The 17,916-nt window shown below is 39.0% G+C and overlaps 1 pseudogene; it reads right to left on the bottom strand.

Moving 5' to 3' along the window:
• Nucleotides 1–2,330: 2,330 nt before the first annotated feature.
• On the bottom strand, nt 2,331–3,832 carry LOC143679254 (V-type proton ATPase subunit B, brain isoform pseudogene; annotated as a pseudogene).
• Between the last annotated feature and the right edge of the window lie 14,084 nt (nt 3,833–17,916).

A 17,916-nucleotide genomic window follows, 5' to 3' on the forward strand; every position in this document is an offset into this window, starting at 1 on the left:
GGAGGCAAATCAGGATCACTAGTGGAGAAAAGAGTTTCCTGAGCAAATAAATAGAGCCAAAAATTTGTGCCACGGTTCTGGTTTCACTTAGTTACATATCAGAAGCAAAGGTCTGGACTTTTGTAGGCGTGGCGTGAGTTACTCGGGAGTTTTGCCTTTGCCTGATGTGACTTGTTTACATACTTGGCTCAATAGAAATGATATTTAAAATATATATATTTTTCTTTTGCATGTGCAGGCACCAGGAAACGAACCCGGGTCTCCGGCATGGCAGGCTAGAGCTCTGCCTGCTGAGCCACCGTGGCCTGCCCAGAAATGCTATTTAAAGCTGAGTTGTAGTCTGTAAATTTTTTGTCTTGTAGATAAGCTTGTAACTGCTTCATGCTTACAATTATTAGTCAGGAAACACTGACAATGGAATAAATTTGGCATTATTACATTTATCCAGATAATTCTATCTATACATACATGTGTTTTAATTTTGAACTTCTTATTTAGAAATGTAGATTCATTGATGGATAGGCTATGTTCATGGATTATAGAGTCATAAGAAGTTGCAAAATATAGCATATGAGGTCATGTGAACTCTTCCCCCATTTGCCACCAGTGGTGACAAAACCCTGAACTGGCACTGGATTGTTGCTTATTCAGTTTTCATCATTTTTCACACATACTCATTTGCATGTATGTATGTGTGCTTCTATGCAATTTGATTTTTTTCTATAATTTCATGTAACCACTGCCACAATGTAGATAGGGAACGATTCCATCACCACCAAGGAACCCTCTTTTGCTATCCCTTTACAGTTGCATCTATACCCCTACCAGCATCTCTGAATCGTGGCAACCACTAATTTTTTCTCCACTTTTACAGTTTTGTCATTTCAAAAATACTATATAAGTGGAATCATACAGTATGTTTAACTTTTTTTCCATTTAATTTATTTTATATGCAGATGTCACATTTTCTACATTAAAGTATTATCACGCTTGTTTCCCCCACCGCCCCCACGAGTGAACTTTACACAACTTGAGAGATGGAATGCACAGAGTACAGAGGTTGCTATTGTACCCCAGTAACAAAGAACAAAAAAAGACCAAACAGTAGACATTGCAGGACTGCACACAAGATAGCTTCAGGGCTAACATGAGGAAGGAGCAAGATTTAAAACTCTGAAGCTTTTCAAGATTACCCTGAAAAGGCAGAAATAGGTGAGAAAGCAAGAATAAACGGGAGGCCCAAATATCCATAAACACATGTGTTGTCACCTTTCTTCTCCCTACCTGACCTTCAGCCTCTGGTAAACACTCTAAAATGTAAACCACTGTTAGCATGACATAATATGGAAAAGATGTAGATTTTCCTTCCTTCTTTTTATTGCACCCAATTCTTTGCAAGCGAGAAAATTATTTTCATTAATTCTGCCTGGCAATCAAGTTAAGATTACCAAGACCATTATCTTACTATTAAATAGATAAATGCTAGCTTTTGCAAAAGTTGTATGATTCTATGTGTTACATAGAGGGACAACTGTAAGACACAGGAGTAACAACTCATTCATACCAAAAATAAGGGGAAAACTTCTTTTGTTAATCTACTCATTTAGTAGGAAAGTGCAAGTGGACAGTAAAAACCATTTGCTTATAACAGCAGCATAAACCTTGAAGGAGGGATTCTTTCAGATATGAATTTGCCCTTAATTTGGAGACCAAAGCATTATAACTTCAGATAGTGATGCTCTTGAAGAGAAGGAGAGATAAGACCTGGGAGACCCAAATAATGAAGACATTATTAGGTGACTAACTAAACCACTATGTACAAATACACACTTCAAAAAGAGAGCTTCACTTCCATCCCTGCAGCTACTTTAAACAAAGAACTGATTATTCAGGCTTTCCGAATAGGAGATATTTTGAAGCCTATTATCATTTTAAAACATTGGAACACTGGTACAATATGCTACCTATTACTTGTTTTGTTTGTTTGTTTTTTGTATGCTGTATGGCAGGGTCACATTTCATTATTTTTCCATATGAATATCCCGTTATTGCAACACCATTTGCTGAATTTTTTGTTTGTTTGTTTGGTTGGTTGGTTGGCTTTTTGCTTGTTTGTTTGTGTTTTGGGAAGTGCATGGACTGGGAATCGAACCCGGGTCTCCCGCATGACATGCGAGAATTCTACCACTGTCTATTCTTTGTTTTTAATTACAGGATAATGTGGTAAACTCCAACACAAAGGTGGGGATGGGGGAATGCAAAAGGAATGAAGAAAATAGAACCAGTATTTCACAAGAGTGCAGAGTATGGAGCCAGCGATAAAGTAGCAGCTAATGCTTTGCAGAATCTCAAGGGATGGGTTCGCTCAGGGAGCTCTGAGGGATTCTCCAGCATTTCTTTGGAGGAAAGACTTGGAGCAGTTGCCTACCAATGTCCAAAGTCTCATAGACAGTGAGGTTTTCATAAGGACCCTGAGCAATAAATTTCCTCTCAAACTTCTGCAGAAATTCCAAGTAAAGAAGATCATCCAAGGTAAGAGCTTCTTTTCCAACTATGGTTTTCATGGCTTGTACATCCTCACCAATAGCATAGCACATATACAGCTGGTTAGATACATCAACATGATCCTTTCTGGTCTTGTCTTCTCCAATAGCAGACTTCATTAATCAAGATGACAGCACATTTATAGGTGGGTAAATCTGTTTATTGTACCACTGTCTGTCTACGCAGATTTACCCCTCTGTAATATATCCATTCAAGTCAGGGATGGGGTGAGTAATATCATTAGGAATTGTAAGAAAAGGGATTTGAGTAGTAGAAACATTTCTACCATCCACTCGGCCAGCACCTTCACATATTGTGGCTAAATCTGTGTACACGTACCCTGGAAAAACTCATTGACCAGGACCTTTTTCCCTGGCTGCTGAAACCTCTTGATGTGCTTCTGCATAACACTCGTGTCTGTTAGAATAACCAATACATGTTTCTCACATTAGTAGGCCAGAAATTCAGCTGTGGTTAGAGCCAGGTGAGGAGTGATAATTTGCTCAATGATTGGGTCATGAGTCAAGTTAAAAAAGGGGCAGCCATTAACCTTGTCCATTGAGCCATTTTCTTCAAAGTCAGATTTGAAGACTTGGGTAGTGTCCATGTTTACACCATAGCAGCAAATACAGTTGTGAAATTTTCCTCACTGTAGTCCACCACCAGCCTGGCAACTGATTTGGGCTGCAATCTCATTGCAAGGTAAGTCAGCAACAAAGAAGATAGGTATTTTCTGCCCTCTAGCAATACCGTACATGCCATCAATGACCGAAATGCCATTCTGAATCATCTCTTCTGGGTTGATTTGACACTGAGGATTGATTGGCTGACCCATGATGTCAAGGAAATCTTCAGCCAGTGCAACAGGGCCTCTGTTAATGGGTTTTCCTGATCCACTGAATACCCAACCAAGCATATCCTCAGACACAGGTATTCCGAGAATATTCAACTCACAAGGCATTTTCTTAGCATCTATACCTGAAATCCCTTCAAATACCTGAACCACTGGTTTGGAACCACTAACTTCTAGAACTTGTCTACTTCCTTTCTTGCCATCTGGTAATGTCAAGTGAACAATCTCAGTATATCTGGGAAACTTTATGTGATCTAAACTCACTAGTGGCCCATTGACTCCTGATACTGTCTTGTAAGGGAGGCTAGGTTGGGAAAGGTAGTTCTGGCTAACAGGCAGCACCTGCTCCCAAGCTCCCACCATAAGCCCACTGGTGGGCACGGGTAGCTCGGGCATAGCCCTGTTCACGATTCCCCGAATTGCTTGCAGCACCATCTTGTCTCCTCCATCCCAGTATGTACCTTATGAGATTGTCTTTTTTCACTAAGCAAATGCCCTTGAGCTCCATCTAGGAGATTGCCTGTATCTATTATTTGCTCCTTTTTATTGCTGAGTAGAAGTCCACAGTACTTATTTTTAAAATCTGTGTTCATCACATCACGTTCCTAAAATGTGGTTTGGGGGAACTCACATAAATAGGTACAATACAGCAAGGTAATGATAGGCAAGTGAGAAAATCAGAAGCCAGCATAAAGAAAATTTTTAAAAAAGCAGAACTAAGGTAAGCACACAAAATTTGCATGTGATAAGTTGTGGAAATTTTGGCTCTCAGCTTCCTGGCAGTCACAGAGTTTGATGATACAGGCAAGCAAGTTTTCCAGGGGCAGCTCAGCCACTTCCAGGGCTGAGGCCTGGTAAGTGGCACTATTTAATTCAGAATTAAATCGAGACTCCATGAAAGGGTGAGTATTAGTGTCACAGAGTCTCCTTTTCGTATAATTTTAGTATGATTTGAGATGCTCTTCATTTAACTCCCATACTCTGCTGCTTTGAGACAACCAGGATGTAGATATTCTATTTTATTTTCAACAAGAGTCTTCCATGAGACTGGATGTGAAATATTAGGGTGTGAAGTAAGCAGATGGACAGAGGTATGTGATGTGAATAGCCATTATGCTTTCTTTCAAAGCCCAGTGAGATCGTTCCTTCACTTGGATGTGTGCAATGAAAGCCCAGATGGTGGTCGGTGGGTCCAAAAGTGCCATGGAAGTTTTTTTTTTCTAGGGGGCTTAGAGAATGAGGTTTTGTAGTCCATATTCAAATTTGGGAAATTTCAAATAATAGTCTGGATTTCCAGCTTCTTTTGAAATGTTGAGCTGAAAAAACATTACTGCTGCGTTCCTTCCAGTCTTCCACCCCATTACATGGAACTTCACGTCTCCTAGAATTTAGTGGCTACTGCTCCCTTTACATAGGACACTTGCTTTCCATTTCCTCACAGTCAAGCCCCAGGCTGTTTTTCTCATTTAATTTATGTATCTAGCCATAGAGTGTGCAACCCCATTATAAACATTCTCTTGAAGGTTCCCTTGGATTTCTAGAGCCATTTTATGGGCATCCTGGGCCCTTGATTGGGTGGACCGACTGTGGTTACTGGTCAGCTTAGTGTTACCCAAGGGTTTTGGTTGATGACACAAGGGTTTTGGTTGATGACACAAGGGTTTTGGTTGATGACAGGGCTGAGGTTCTCATATAATCTCAATAACTCACTAGAGACCAGCAAGTGGGGCCTCTATTACATCAACGCTTATAATATAACAGCATTTGTTCTCTAGTTTATAGCAAATGCCATCTTTCCCTTTATTAATAAAAGTGTCTTCATTTATTCAACTGATACATAGTGTGCCAAGCTCCATGTCTAGATAAGAGCCATCTCATTTAACTATCACAACAAACCCTTGGAAAAAGCATCATTATTCCCTTTTCTTAAATGAGGAAGGTGAGGTTCACAGAGGGGAAGAAGCTTGGCCAAAATTATGCAGAAAGTATGTTGATATTGAGATGGAGATCCTTGTCTGCCTGGTTTCAAGTCTTGTGGTCTTCCTATTATGTCACGTTGTGTTGATCATTGTAGGTTGTTAGTGATTTTTCTCTCTCTTTTACTTTTTTTTGTATGCTATATGGCAGAGGCTACATTTCATTCTTTTTCCATGTGAGTATGCCATTATTGCAGCACCATTTGTTGAATTTTTGTTTTCTTTTTTTTTTTTTCTCGCTTGTTTGATTGTTTGGAGAAGTACATGGGTCAGCAATCGAACCCAGGTCTCCCGCATGGCAGGTGAGAATTCTACCACTAAACTACCCTTGTGCCCCTCTCTCTCTTTTCTTTTGTCTCTCTGAAGTGGAGAGAACCAAGCAACTGAAGTAGAAATTGTATCCAGGGTCAGGAGTTAGGAAACCTGAGTTCTGGTTCTGGTTCTAGTGCTAAATATTGTGTGACTGCATATAAATCCCTTAACCTCTGTCTTTTCAACCCTCATGTCTGCAAAAGGGGATTAACAATCCCTCCAGTGTAGATTCCACACAGCCCTAGACAGGTCAGCTGTGATAGGAGATATGAAAGGACTTGGAAATGTTGAGACTTCATTATATATGCTAGGTACTCTGTGCTTATTATCACTAGTTTGTTGCAGAAATGTTCCTCATATAATTAAAAACTCTATTTAGTTGTAGTACTAACTGTTCTCACCCAAATTATGAGGAAATGGATGGACAGATGGCTAGATGGATGAATGGATGGTCTGGGTTGAGAAGTTCTCCAGCAGTACTGGTCTTGGCCTCTCCTGGACTGAGACTGGATTGGGACGTCAAGGGGAACTAGGGACTCATACAGCCAGCCTCTATTTGCTTCACTTTCCTCTTTTTAAAGTTCATTTTCTAAGTGAAAGGGTCTTTGCAAAGCCTATTGGCAATGTTCACATCTGGATAATTCTGCTAAGTAGTAAGCTCTAGGTGCTAAATTGGCTCTCATCAAAATCTTCATGAAATCATTAAACTGAAAGCATTCTCTTACCTTGGGCTGGTAGAATGAATTTCCACCTGTGAACTCCTCTTTCCCAAGACCATATCACACATAACATGAGCTAAATATTTCCAAGAGTGGCTCTTTCCTATTAAGTGATTTCCCACATTTTCACTTCACAAGAGACTCCTTAAAATTATTAGAGTGGCAATAGTGACCTATTGCAAATGGATGCAGAGCCAGGTCTTTCCATTTCTAATGCATTTTTCTGAGGTTTATAACTAGACTATAAAATATTGCTTATTAGATCTCCTACCAGGTGTGGCTAGTAATACTTTGCTAATTAAAATGAAATTCAGGTTGAAGTTCAACATGTTTTAAAAAATCCTTATTGCTTAAAATGCCATGTTGGGGTTTTATTTTTTGCTATTCTAGATATGGAATATGGAAGATCAGACTCTTTAATATGAATTACTTGTTTATTTCAAAGTGAAAATGTGGCATTTGCTATTTCATTTTTAGAAAGTTTAAAATAATGCCTTTATGGAAAGAACATCTTCTAGAAATTCTATTTCAATCTAATTGGAAGGAAATTTGTTATAATTGACATAAAATAAATATATCATGAAAAATGCATAGAACTTAAGCAAAATAGTGCTTTTTTTCTCCTAAGATGCTGGGTCATAAAACATAGCCCTTGGTTATTTTATTATATAATTCCAGGATCATCACTTTAATATTTAAACCAAAGCTATCAGTTATTTACTTTAAAGTGGATATGAAAAATTAAAAATTACAGAGTTTTTTTTTTTTAGTTATCCAAGAGAGGATAGGTGTAATCTTAGTTATCCTTCTTCCCAAAGCCCACAGCATTTTTGGAAAACTCATATGCACCAATATGAAGTGCTCTCATACCACAACATTGAAGAGTTCTAATATCTGCTGATCACTCAGAGAAAAAAAGAATAATTTTTTTGCTCTTTTATATTTTCAGAACTTTGGTTTTTCACAGTCATTAACTCGAGTCAAATTTTACACTCTTTAGTTTTTGCTACATTCATGTCAAGATGTTCTTCTATTACTTTAAGTATTTTTCTTTCTACCTAAGAAGTTGATTCATGCACATAAAGCCATATATCATTGTGGTGGTTTGGAGCTCTAAGTACTGCAGAAAAATATGTGCTTAAGCTTAATCCATTCCTGTAAGCATGACCCCATTGTGAGTAGGACATTTTGATGAAGTTACTTCAGTTAAGGTATGCTCCACCTCGATCAGGATAGGTCTTAATCTTATTACTGGAGTCCTTTATGAGCAGAATAAAGCTCAGACACAGAGAGAGAAGGCCACAGACACAACAAGCAGAAGCTGCACATCAACAGAACCTAGAAGAAAAGGGAGAGACCAAGAGATGCTGCCATGTGCATTGCCATGTGACAAGCCAAAGACCCAGGATTGCCAGCAGCCAGCCCCAGGACACCAGTCTTTGGGAAGAAAGCATCTTCTCGATGATGCCTTGATTTGGTCTTTCAACCTCAAAACTGTGATCTACTAATTATTTAACCTGATCCATTTCATGGTATTTGCTTGAGCAGCCAAAAAACCTGAAACAAGAGTTAATCATAAAAACTAACAAATTACAACTCAGAATTCCAATTCTGATTGATTTACAGATGTTTAGTTTTCCTTTTTTTTTTTTTTTTTGCATGGGCAGGCACCAGGAATTATAGGTGTTTGGTTTTCTTTATTTGCTAGACTAAAGTGCATGCCTTTTTTTTTTTTTTGGGTGCATGGTCTGAGAATCGAACCTGGGTCTCCCTCATGAAAGGCGAGCATTCTACCACTGAACCACCCGTGCACCCTATACCTTTCTTTCGACACTGCTGATGATACTGACATTGGATGCTTGTAAACAGGACCTTCAGAACTGCATTTCATGTGCTTAGTTTTGAAAAAACTGTTTATTTTTTCATGGCCTTTCTTGCCCTGTACGCTACATCTCTTTGTACAGACTAAAGCCCATCTTTCAGAATGGTAACCACCTGTACAGACCCACATAGACTATGCTCTAGAATAGAGGCAGAAATTGTGAAGGCTGGAGGGGTCTCGAATGTCATCATCTCTGATGGGTTCAAGCTCTGCTTTCTCAGAGCTTTCTGAGAGGAGTGGGTGACTGCTGGGTGTGGGGGTAGTGGTGGGGGGCTGCAGTGCTTTAACTCTGGAAGATGCGCCAGCTTGTTGAGTCCCTCGCCGAGTCTCCCATGTCTTCCCCCTTGTCATCTGGCTCACTCCATGTTATGTATTTATTTTGATTTCCAAATAACGTTTCTATTGAAAACAGGCTTCTGCCGCTGAAAAGAATAAAAATAAAATTTAAAAATGCATGCAAAACAAAACAAATGCTGATATTCACCACTTTCTTCATTTTATAGATTTAAAAATATGAGGTTGGCGAGTTTAAGTGACTGTCCCAAGAGTACAGAGATGGGTTCAGTGCTTCTGACTCCTATCTTTGCCTTGGGTCTTTCAGGCCCTAAAACTAAAACACTGGGCTGCTGGGGTGGCTAGTTTTCCTCTGTGGCTGGCGTCCCCAGATCATGAGGTTGGGGTGGAAAGACTGGGGATGGGTGAGAAGGACTGTCAATGCTAAGCCATTGGGTGGGGCCCATTCTTTCCCTGAGTCTAACTACAAAAGTTTCTACAAGGAACATTTCCCACATGAGCAAATTTTCCCTCTCAGAAATGCCAGTCATTACGATCCCTTCTGGGACAGAAGTTTCCAGACAACTGTAAGCATTTTTGTTAAATAGATAGAAGTGCCGTGTACAGGAGAAAGCTCATGAAGCCCTGCACAGCGTAACCAGGGATCGTGGAGGTCTGAGAACTCATGTTAAGAAGTTGGGCTTATGTGGGCTATATGTCCTCTGAAGTTTTTCCTCCTGGCCTGTTTTAGTTAGGTAAAGAGATGATAAATGCAATATACTAGAAATGGACTGGTTTTTAATAATTGGGATTTATTAGCTTATAAGCTTACAGTTCTCAGGGCATGAAAATGTCCAAAACAAGGTATCAATAGGAGGCTACCTTCTTCCCGAAGAAAGACAGCTGGTGATCCAGGACACCTCTGTCACATGGAAAGGCACACAGCAGCACCTGTTGGTCCTTCGCTCTTGGGATTCTTTGCTTTCAGTTTCTGGCTGCAGTAGCTTCCCTTCTCAGCTTCTCTGGGGACTTTTTTCCTGCTGACCTTCTCCTTGGCTTTTATTCTCTTATAAAGGACTCTACTAAGAGGATTAGGGCTCACCCTGTGTGAGGTGGGTCACATCTCAATGGAAATAACCTAAGCAAAAGGTCCCACCTACAATAGGCCTATACCTAAAGGAATGGATTAAAAGAACATGGTCTTTTCTGGGGTATATGCAACCTCAAACTGTCACACTGCCCCTCTCCCTTTGACTGCTGTCTCTGGGCCTTTAACATTCACTTCCTGCTAAACTCATTCTACCTGCACTTCCCTTTCCTGTTCAGATGTCCCCTGCAGAGGACCAAAACTGTGACAAGTGACAGGTTCCTGAGGTCATGACAAACAAAACTAGGGCTATCCCTGGCAGTTGCTTCCAGCTGCTGCACACACAGATTAGTGCACACACACCTGTAATACACAGACACGTTCATGCACACGCACACGCACACAAACGCCTTGCGTGAAACCACCACGCAGTCTGTGTCACTTGCACCACAAGTGATCCTGAAAATTTTTAAGAATGCTTTCTACAATAACACTCCTTCTAAAAATGAATTTCTGGGGTCAAGGGCATTAAAAAGAAAACATCATTAAGCTCTTTGAAATTCCACTGGGCTTTAAAGATGTAAAACTCTGGGGATGTCGAATATAAATTTTGCCAAACTTATAAATAAACTAAAAAATTCGCCACAGCTGAATCTCTCCCAAGGATCATCTGAAACACATGTATGTTGATGAAATGTAGGTAATGATGGATGACTACAAAAAAGCCCTGCATGGCCCAGCATGCAACAAAACACCTCCCCTTTCTACAGTCCTTGGTCCATTCTCTTTGGCCCATCCCTCATGCCAGTCAGGAAGCAGAGCCAGCGATCGACAAGGGCCTCCCATGGTTCATTGTGACATAAGAAGCCCTGGGAAAATACGGTGAGTCGTCCCAAATAGCCGCACGTATTCAATGTAAGACTCTGTCCTTTATTTGAGATGTTTATCCTCGTTTTCCTTGCCTTACTGTTTTTGGTATTAACATCTACAATCTCTTTGAAAGGGAGGACAGTAGTAGGTGGTAGAAATATTTTGTTTTGCCTAAATGTCTTTTCTTTATCAAATTAAAAGATGGACATTCTGCACTGGTTTTAAAACCAGTTTGAACGAAATTAAAATGGTCAACTAAAGTCTGGTAAACTTTGCTGTAAGACTGGGTCACACCCCAGGACCTGGGGGAGAACAAGAGAGAATGCCTATAACCACTGAAATTCTTAAGAGAATTTAGCTTCTTTTCTAGAAGGACTTCTTCTCTTCTGGAACGTATGATAGAGAATGAGGAATGTCAAGGCAGTCTTCGCCCTGCTTTATTCCCTTTTCCCAGCATCCATAGAAGTAAGGATGGGCTGAATGTAAGGCCCTCGCACTGGAAAACAGAAAATAGTTACCGTTAAAAAAAAAAAGGTGCTGCCCCCAAACATCGTGAGAAAGCCATCTCCTTGCTGCTCCTTGTCTAGGACTGCTGGCTCAAAGGATCATGAAGTATGACACTGTGTCACAAACAGCCCCCAATATGTTTACTTTTCACTGACAAATACTATAAATTTTCTTCTTGTAGCACACAAACATTGTTTATGCAGCTGTGACTTCTTAAATGAATACTGACTTTCTGCCCCGATGTATCTTTGTTTCAAAGACGTCAAAGGAGAGTTCTCCTCTGGCATTTGGGGAGGATTTTTTTCAAGTAAGACTGCCTAATTAGGAGCGATCACTGTGCATTAGGTCCACCAAGAAGAAAAAAAAAAAATGGCCTGGGTAACTATTTCCATCTAGGCTGACAGGCTTCAGCCAAAGCGCCTTTTCTCTCGGCCTCCATGGCCTTTTCGGTGGAGGTAAGATTGAATGCTGGCTGGCCAGACAGAGATGTGCAACAAACTCTCAGGAAATCTCAGCCCCTCAGGCGGTTGAATTCCCACTCCTCTGAGACCAGCTGAGATTATTTTCCTACTTCATTTAACTAGCTAGATGATAGGTTGACCGATAGGGCCATTACATCCAGCATAAAATAATTTTAGCATGGAAATGATGCAATGGGTTAGACCACAACTCAATTTTTTGTTATCACCCCAAATACATACAACATCCTTAATGCCTTCGGGTTAAGGCTGAAAGAAATGTTCAGTCCCGAGGTGGCCATAATTTCTAGAACAGATTGAGCGAAACCTCTCTGTTTTTAAAATCCAAGCATTTGGAAGTGAATTGCTAAAGTTTTACTTCTTAAATATTAGGAAGAAGGTAAAAACTGCAGAGATTAATATCTCCTGTGGGGCTTGTGGTGGGTGAGGAATATTTGCTGAGCTCTGTTCGACTGCCCATTGAGTTACTATCATCATGTTTGGGTCAGTCAAGTAAGTAGACAATCTTAAGACGTAGAATTGGCTGACTGGGAATGTAACCCCTTTTAAAAAAAATGTCGCAACACAAAGATTTTGCTGAAGCACCTTTTAATTTAAAATGTGTCCTGGGACACCATTCTGGTTTCCGTTTGGGGCTTCTTTTTCCCCTGTTATCCTTTGCACCTCTCCCCACTCCAAACTGACTCTTTGGGGAGTTATCTCATTTATTGGTCCTATCTACTCTGACAGCAGCAGCTGGAGACCTTGTAGTCAGGATCTTCTTTGCATTCATTCATTCATCCATTAATTCTACATATTAGGTGCCTAGTTTGTTATGTACCCCAGCAAAGACATGTTTTCATTCTGCTCCAACACTGTAGGCCACAAACTTTGTTGATTAGATTATTTCCATGGAGATGTGGCATGCCCAATTGTGGGTGTGACCTTTTGATTCGATGGAGATGCGACTCCACCCATTCAAGGTGGGTCTTGATGAGTTTACTAGAGTCTTTAAAAGGGGGAACATTTTGGAGAAACCTCAGAAATGACAAGAGCCAACAGAGATGCTTGGAGAACAGTTCCTTCAGAGAACAGAGGCATGGATGTTTGGAGATGCTTGGAGCCCAGCAGACATTGCTGTGTGCCTTCGCCTGAGAGGTTAAGCAAGACAGAAGCTTAAGAGAGCCAAGGGAAGCCAAGAGATCAAAGCCAACCCTGGAAAAATAAGGCGAGGAACCCCCACAGGAACAGATGCTGAGAGCAATGGAGCCCAGGAGCAAGGGGCCAGCGGATGCCAGCCACGTGCCTTCCCAGCTGACAGAGGTGCTCCAGTCCCAATGGCCTTTCTTGAATGAAGGTTATCTTTCCCTGAAAACCTTAGGTGAACATTTTCATAAGCTTAGAACTGTAACTTTATGACTTATTTAAATTCCCTTTTTAAAAGCCTTTCCATTTCTGGTATATAAAGCTTAACAAACTAGTACACTCCTTTTTTATTTTTTTACTTTTCTATTTTTTTCTTCAGAAAGAAAAGAAAGAATTTTAGACTCAGAATTTTATAGACATCCTCAGAACTTCCACACTTTCTCATTTGAATCCTTATGCTATACCTGATTGTTAGAGTTTAATTTTGGACTCCTTAGCCCAATTTATGAACCAGTTATCCTTTGCACTCTCCCCACTCCAAACTGACTCTTTGGGGAGTTATCTCATTTATTGATCCTATCTACTCTGACAGCAGCAGCTGGAGACCTTGTAGTCAGGATCTTCTTTGCATTCATTCATTCATCCATTAATTCTACATATTAGGTGCCTACTGTGTGCCAGATACCGTTGTAGGTACTGCAGATATTGCTGAGTACAAGTGAGATATGGAATTCTGCTCTTATAGTGATAATATTTAAGACATGTTTTCTACAATTACTCTCCTTTCAAGTCCCACTCCCTAACCTCCTATAAATGCATATATTTAAATAGGTTTAACATATTTTGACCTATTTTAGAAAGAAAGAAAGAAGAAGGAAGGAAGGGAGGGAGGGAGGGAGGGAGGGAGGGAGGGAGGGAGGGAGGGAGGAAGGAAGGAAGGAAGGAAGGAAGGAAGGAAGGAAGGAAGGAAGGAAGGAAGGAAGGAAGGAAGGAAGGAAGGAAGGAAGGAAGGAGAGAGAGAGAAAGAAAATGGAAATGCATGTTCTCACATGAATGATCCAGTTTCTTTTAACTGCCTTGGATGCCCATTGAATGGAAATGGATATACTGAGTTTGATACTGCTCAGTAGTGGTTTGACCCCATCAAAGAAGGTTAGATGCTTGGAATTTACTTCTGATTTAGATGAATGTGTAATCAAACATTTCCATTCCTGCCTGAGTCCTCTTGCCTTAGGGCCCACATGAGAACTGGCTGACCAGCAGGAAGGGTTTAGCCTAAGGCTAAGGAGGAATGCTTTTCTTTGTTTCTGAGAAGGCCCTATTAGATGTTGTTGACTTTGCCTTCTTGATCTTCTGAGTTCCTAATAAGCCTACAAAGCTAAACCACTGATCTACTCCCATTCTAATAGAAAGTTTCCTCTTGGAGAGCACCAATAAACTTCTAATTGCCCACTCCAGTGGTCCAGTTTTTCCACCTTCATGCTGTCCAACCTCTGCACATGCTTATCCCTTTACACAGAAAGAAATTCCCTTCTGCCAGACATCATGTCCTTTGGGAAGCCTTCATTGGCTTCACCATCACTGACTGGGCTAGACGGTGTTTTCTCACTGTATACCTCTTATCACTCCCCCTAAACTGGAGAGCAAGAAGATGCAGGGCAAAAAATATGTGACTAAGTTCCAGGATGCCCAGGCTGGTGTTATGAGCATGTGTGAGACGTTCCCTTACAAAACATATTTTCTCTTTTTCTGTCTTCAAAGTTCCTGAAATGACTAATTAAGAAGAGTTTCTACGCTTTTCTTTAAAAAGCATATCTGATGACAAGATTTTCAAATCAAACTATTAGTTCTCTTAAGAAGGATAATAACATTAAAAATTTTTATTAATAACTCAACACCCAAAAAGGAAGTCTGTTTCTGGATAAAAGGCTTTGTAGGTAGCGATACCTGAGCCTGGCTCTCAGGAGAGTAGGACGAGGCAGGGAAGAGACCCATCCCATCTCTTTATTTCTTTTTTTTTATATTTCCCTTGTTTTTGGCAGCCAAAAATGTAAAGATGTAAATGAAAACTTCTTCAAAAAGCTGGTACTGTAGTACATTATGTCCATGACATTTATGCTCATATATCTGTTGATATAAAAAGTTCAAGGAAATCTGTTAATTACTGGAGAATATAGAGAATATGTACATTTTATGAAATAGGCATTTTGTTTTAAGATAGCAGTCTAATATACAAATTAATTTAAATTATAGCTTGACACCATCTAGTAGTGCAGTAATTTTATAGAAGATGCGGGGAAAAAAGATATTAATATGTTAGGCTCTTTCTCTAATAACCAATAAATTACTGACCAAAAAAAGCAAACAAAAACTTATTTTTTCTCAGAATATCATCTGAAGACTTCCAATTTAAAATGCAGAGATCACTCAGATTTCCAAAAATAAAACACACACAAAAGCAACAAGGAAAAGAGTAATGCAAAGGTCATACTCAGGAAAACTAGGAAAAAAAATCTTGAGATTCCAAAATGAGAAAAAATGAGAGAAAAGACTTCCAAAATTGAGGAAGGTCAAATAGTAGCATAGCTCCAGAGGGATGATGTCATGGCTGCTAAGCTGGGAAAAAAATCATAGAGCACAGCTTCAAGCAACACGTACTGACAGGTAAACCTAACATTTTGCAGTAGGAATTAGCAAACTTTTTTTTTTTTCAGACAACAAAAGTTTTATTGTTGAATGAACATTAAGCCAGAATGTGCTGCATCACAGACAACCTGTTAAAGATACTGCAGACTGAAAGTTCAAACTTTTATATAGCCAAGCAGATGCAACCCCTTTCATATGGGTTCTCAAGATAAACAGCTAGTAAGCAAACTTCATCTGAAACAACCATAGAGTAAATACTTTAGGCTTTGTGGGCCAGGTGGTCTCTATTGTAACTACTTAACTCTACCAACAGTAGCCCAACTGCAACCATTGGCGATCTGTAAGCAAATGGCGTATGTTCCAATAAAACTTTTATTTACAAAAATAGGCAGCTGGTCTGTGGGCGGCAGCTTGCCAGTCACTGTTCTATAGCAATGAAGCTGTACCGCCTTGAGTGAGAGCTTGCCTGGATGTGAAACTGGTGAGATTTCTAGAAAAAGGAGAAGAGGTGAGACTACATGAGAAGTCGTACAAACAAGCCATGTATCTGCTGGAAGCAGTCTGTTGGTAAAGCACTGAGGAGGAAAGTGATGTTACTCCATGAATGGCCCAAATAGGCTGATATCAATGGCTGGGGGATGGTGGTGGTGGAATTAAAGGCCAAAATAACTCACTTTTAAACCCCATCCTTTCCACAAATAAACCTCCTGCTAGCTGGGACATGGCCCATATCCCTCTCCTTTAAAAAAAACTTTTGAAATAACCAGTTCAGGAAAAACTGATCTCTCTCAAAGGCAAGCAATCAAAATGGAAGCCGCTCAGGATCTACACAAAAGTTTTAAAAGAAGGGGGAAAATAAAGGAAGAAAGAAAGAGGAAAACTAAGCGGCAGTCAGGAAATATTGCTCTCATACAAATGGGTATTGGTGTCTCTGAAGAAGAAAACCAAAATAATAAACAAGGTCCGTTAAGAACACTAAGCAAGAAATGTTAATGTAAACACTAATAAATATCTAGTAGCACAAAAGACTAACACACCATAATCAAGTGGAATTTATTCCAGGAATGCCAGGCTGTTTCAGTAATAGGAAATATATTAATACATTTTTTCATCACACTAATAAATTAAAACCTATCAAATACCTAGATGCTGTGAGGTATTTGATACAATCTAGCATCCATTCTTAGCTTAAACAAAAGCACTTAATGATAGAATTTCCTTAATGTAATGAAATATATTCATTACAGTCTAAAGAGCACCATCATGTTTAATGGGAAACCCCAGAAATTTTTACCACCACTATTGATGAATATTGTTCTAGAGAATATAACCAATGTAATTACATAAGAAAAATAAATAAGGTATACAAAAATTGGCAAAGAAAAAGACAAATAATTGCAGATATTAAATCTGATATTTGAATTATAATAAAAAGTAATCCAACTCAAAAACTACTATAATGAATAGTGGATTTTAGGTAGGTCCTGGGTCACCAAATTCATATATAAAAGCACTATCTGTCATATATTAAAGTACAGAAGGTATAATGGAAGAAAATACAATTTTTTTTTTGTCATGGGCAGACTTTGGGAATTGAACCCAGGTCTCTGGCATGGCAGGCACGAACTCTGCCATTAAGCCACCATTCTAATTAACAAAATTAGAAAATATTTAGAAATAAATTTATCAGATGTACAAGTTCCATATGAAGAAATCTTTCCAATGCTACTGACAGACACAAAAGAGCACTTGAAGAAATTGAAAGGTTTACTATATTCTTAGTAAGGGAAATGCAATTTCACAAAACTTTCAATTCTCTCTAAATTAATTTAAACATGTAATACAATTCCTATAAAAAAATCAACAGCATCTGGGTAGCTATATATATGATCCTAAAATTCATATAGAAGATGAACAAGACGAACTAGGAAAATTCAGAAAAAAAATAGAAAATGTATGTTACTAATCCAGAATGTTTAGTAAGGGTAGCATTTCAAATCAGTGGAAAAGATGTTGAAATTAAACAATAAATCATTTGAATAACTAGAAGTTGCCCTCTGGAAAAGAATTCATATTGTATTCTAACTTCATCCCTTACATCAAAATGATTTCATGATGATTTAAAGATTTCTCTGTAAATAATAAAAATATAAAAGAACTGAGGCAGTCCATGAAACACTTAAAAAATATTATAGTGGGATATGATATATTTCTAAGTATATCATAAAACTCAGAAGACATAAAGCAACTGATAACTTTTGAAACATAAAAATAAACCTGATATTATACACTAATGGCATCCAATGGGAATATAATGCGGGACATACATAACTTTTAACTTTATAGTAGTCACATTAAAAAAGTAAGAAGAAAAACAAAATAAAAAAATAGAAAAGTAAGAAGAAATGGGTGAAATTAATTTCAATATACATTAACTTGACAAAATTAAAATATTTTCATTTCAACAAGTAATCAATATAAGCTGTTTTAGATGAAATATTTTCCATTCAGTATTAAGAAAACTGGTGTGTATTTTACACTTGTAGACACCTTAATTTGGACTAGCCACATTTCAAATGCTCAAGAGCCACATGTGGCCGGCAGCCTCCCTATTTTACAGCACTTAAGTGGATTTATTTACTT

The sequence above is a fragment of the Tamandua tetradactyla genome, chromosome 4, assembly GCF_023851605.1.
Source record: "Tamandua tetradactyla isolate mTamTet1 chromosome 4, mTamTet1.pri, whole genome shotgun sequence".
Classification (NCBI taxonomy): Eukaryota; Metazoa; Chordata; class Mammalia; order Pilosa; family Myrmecophagidae; genus Tamandua; species Tamandua tetradactyla.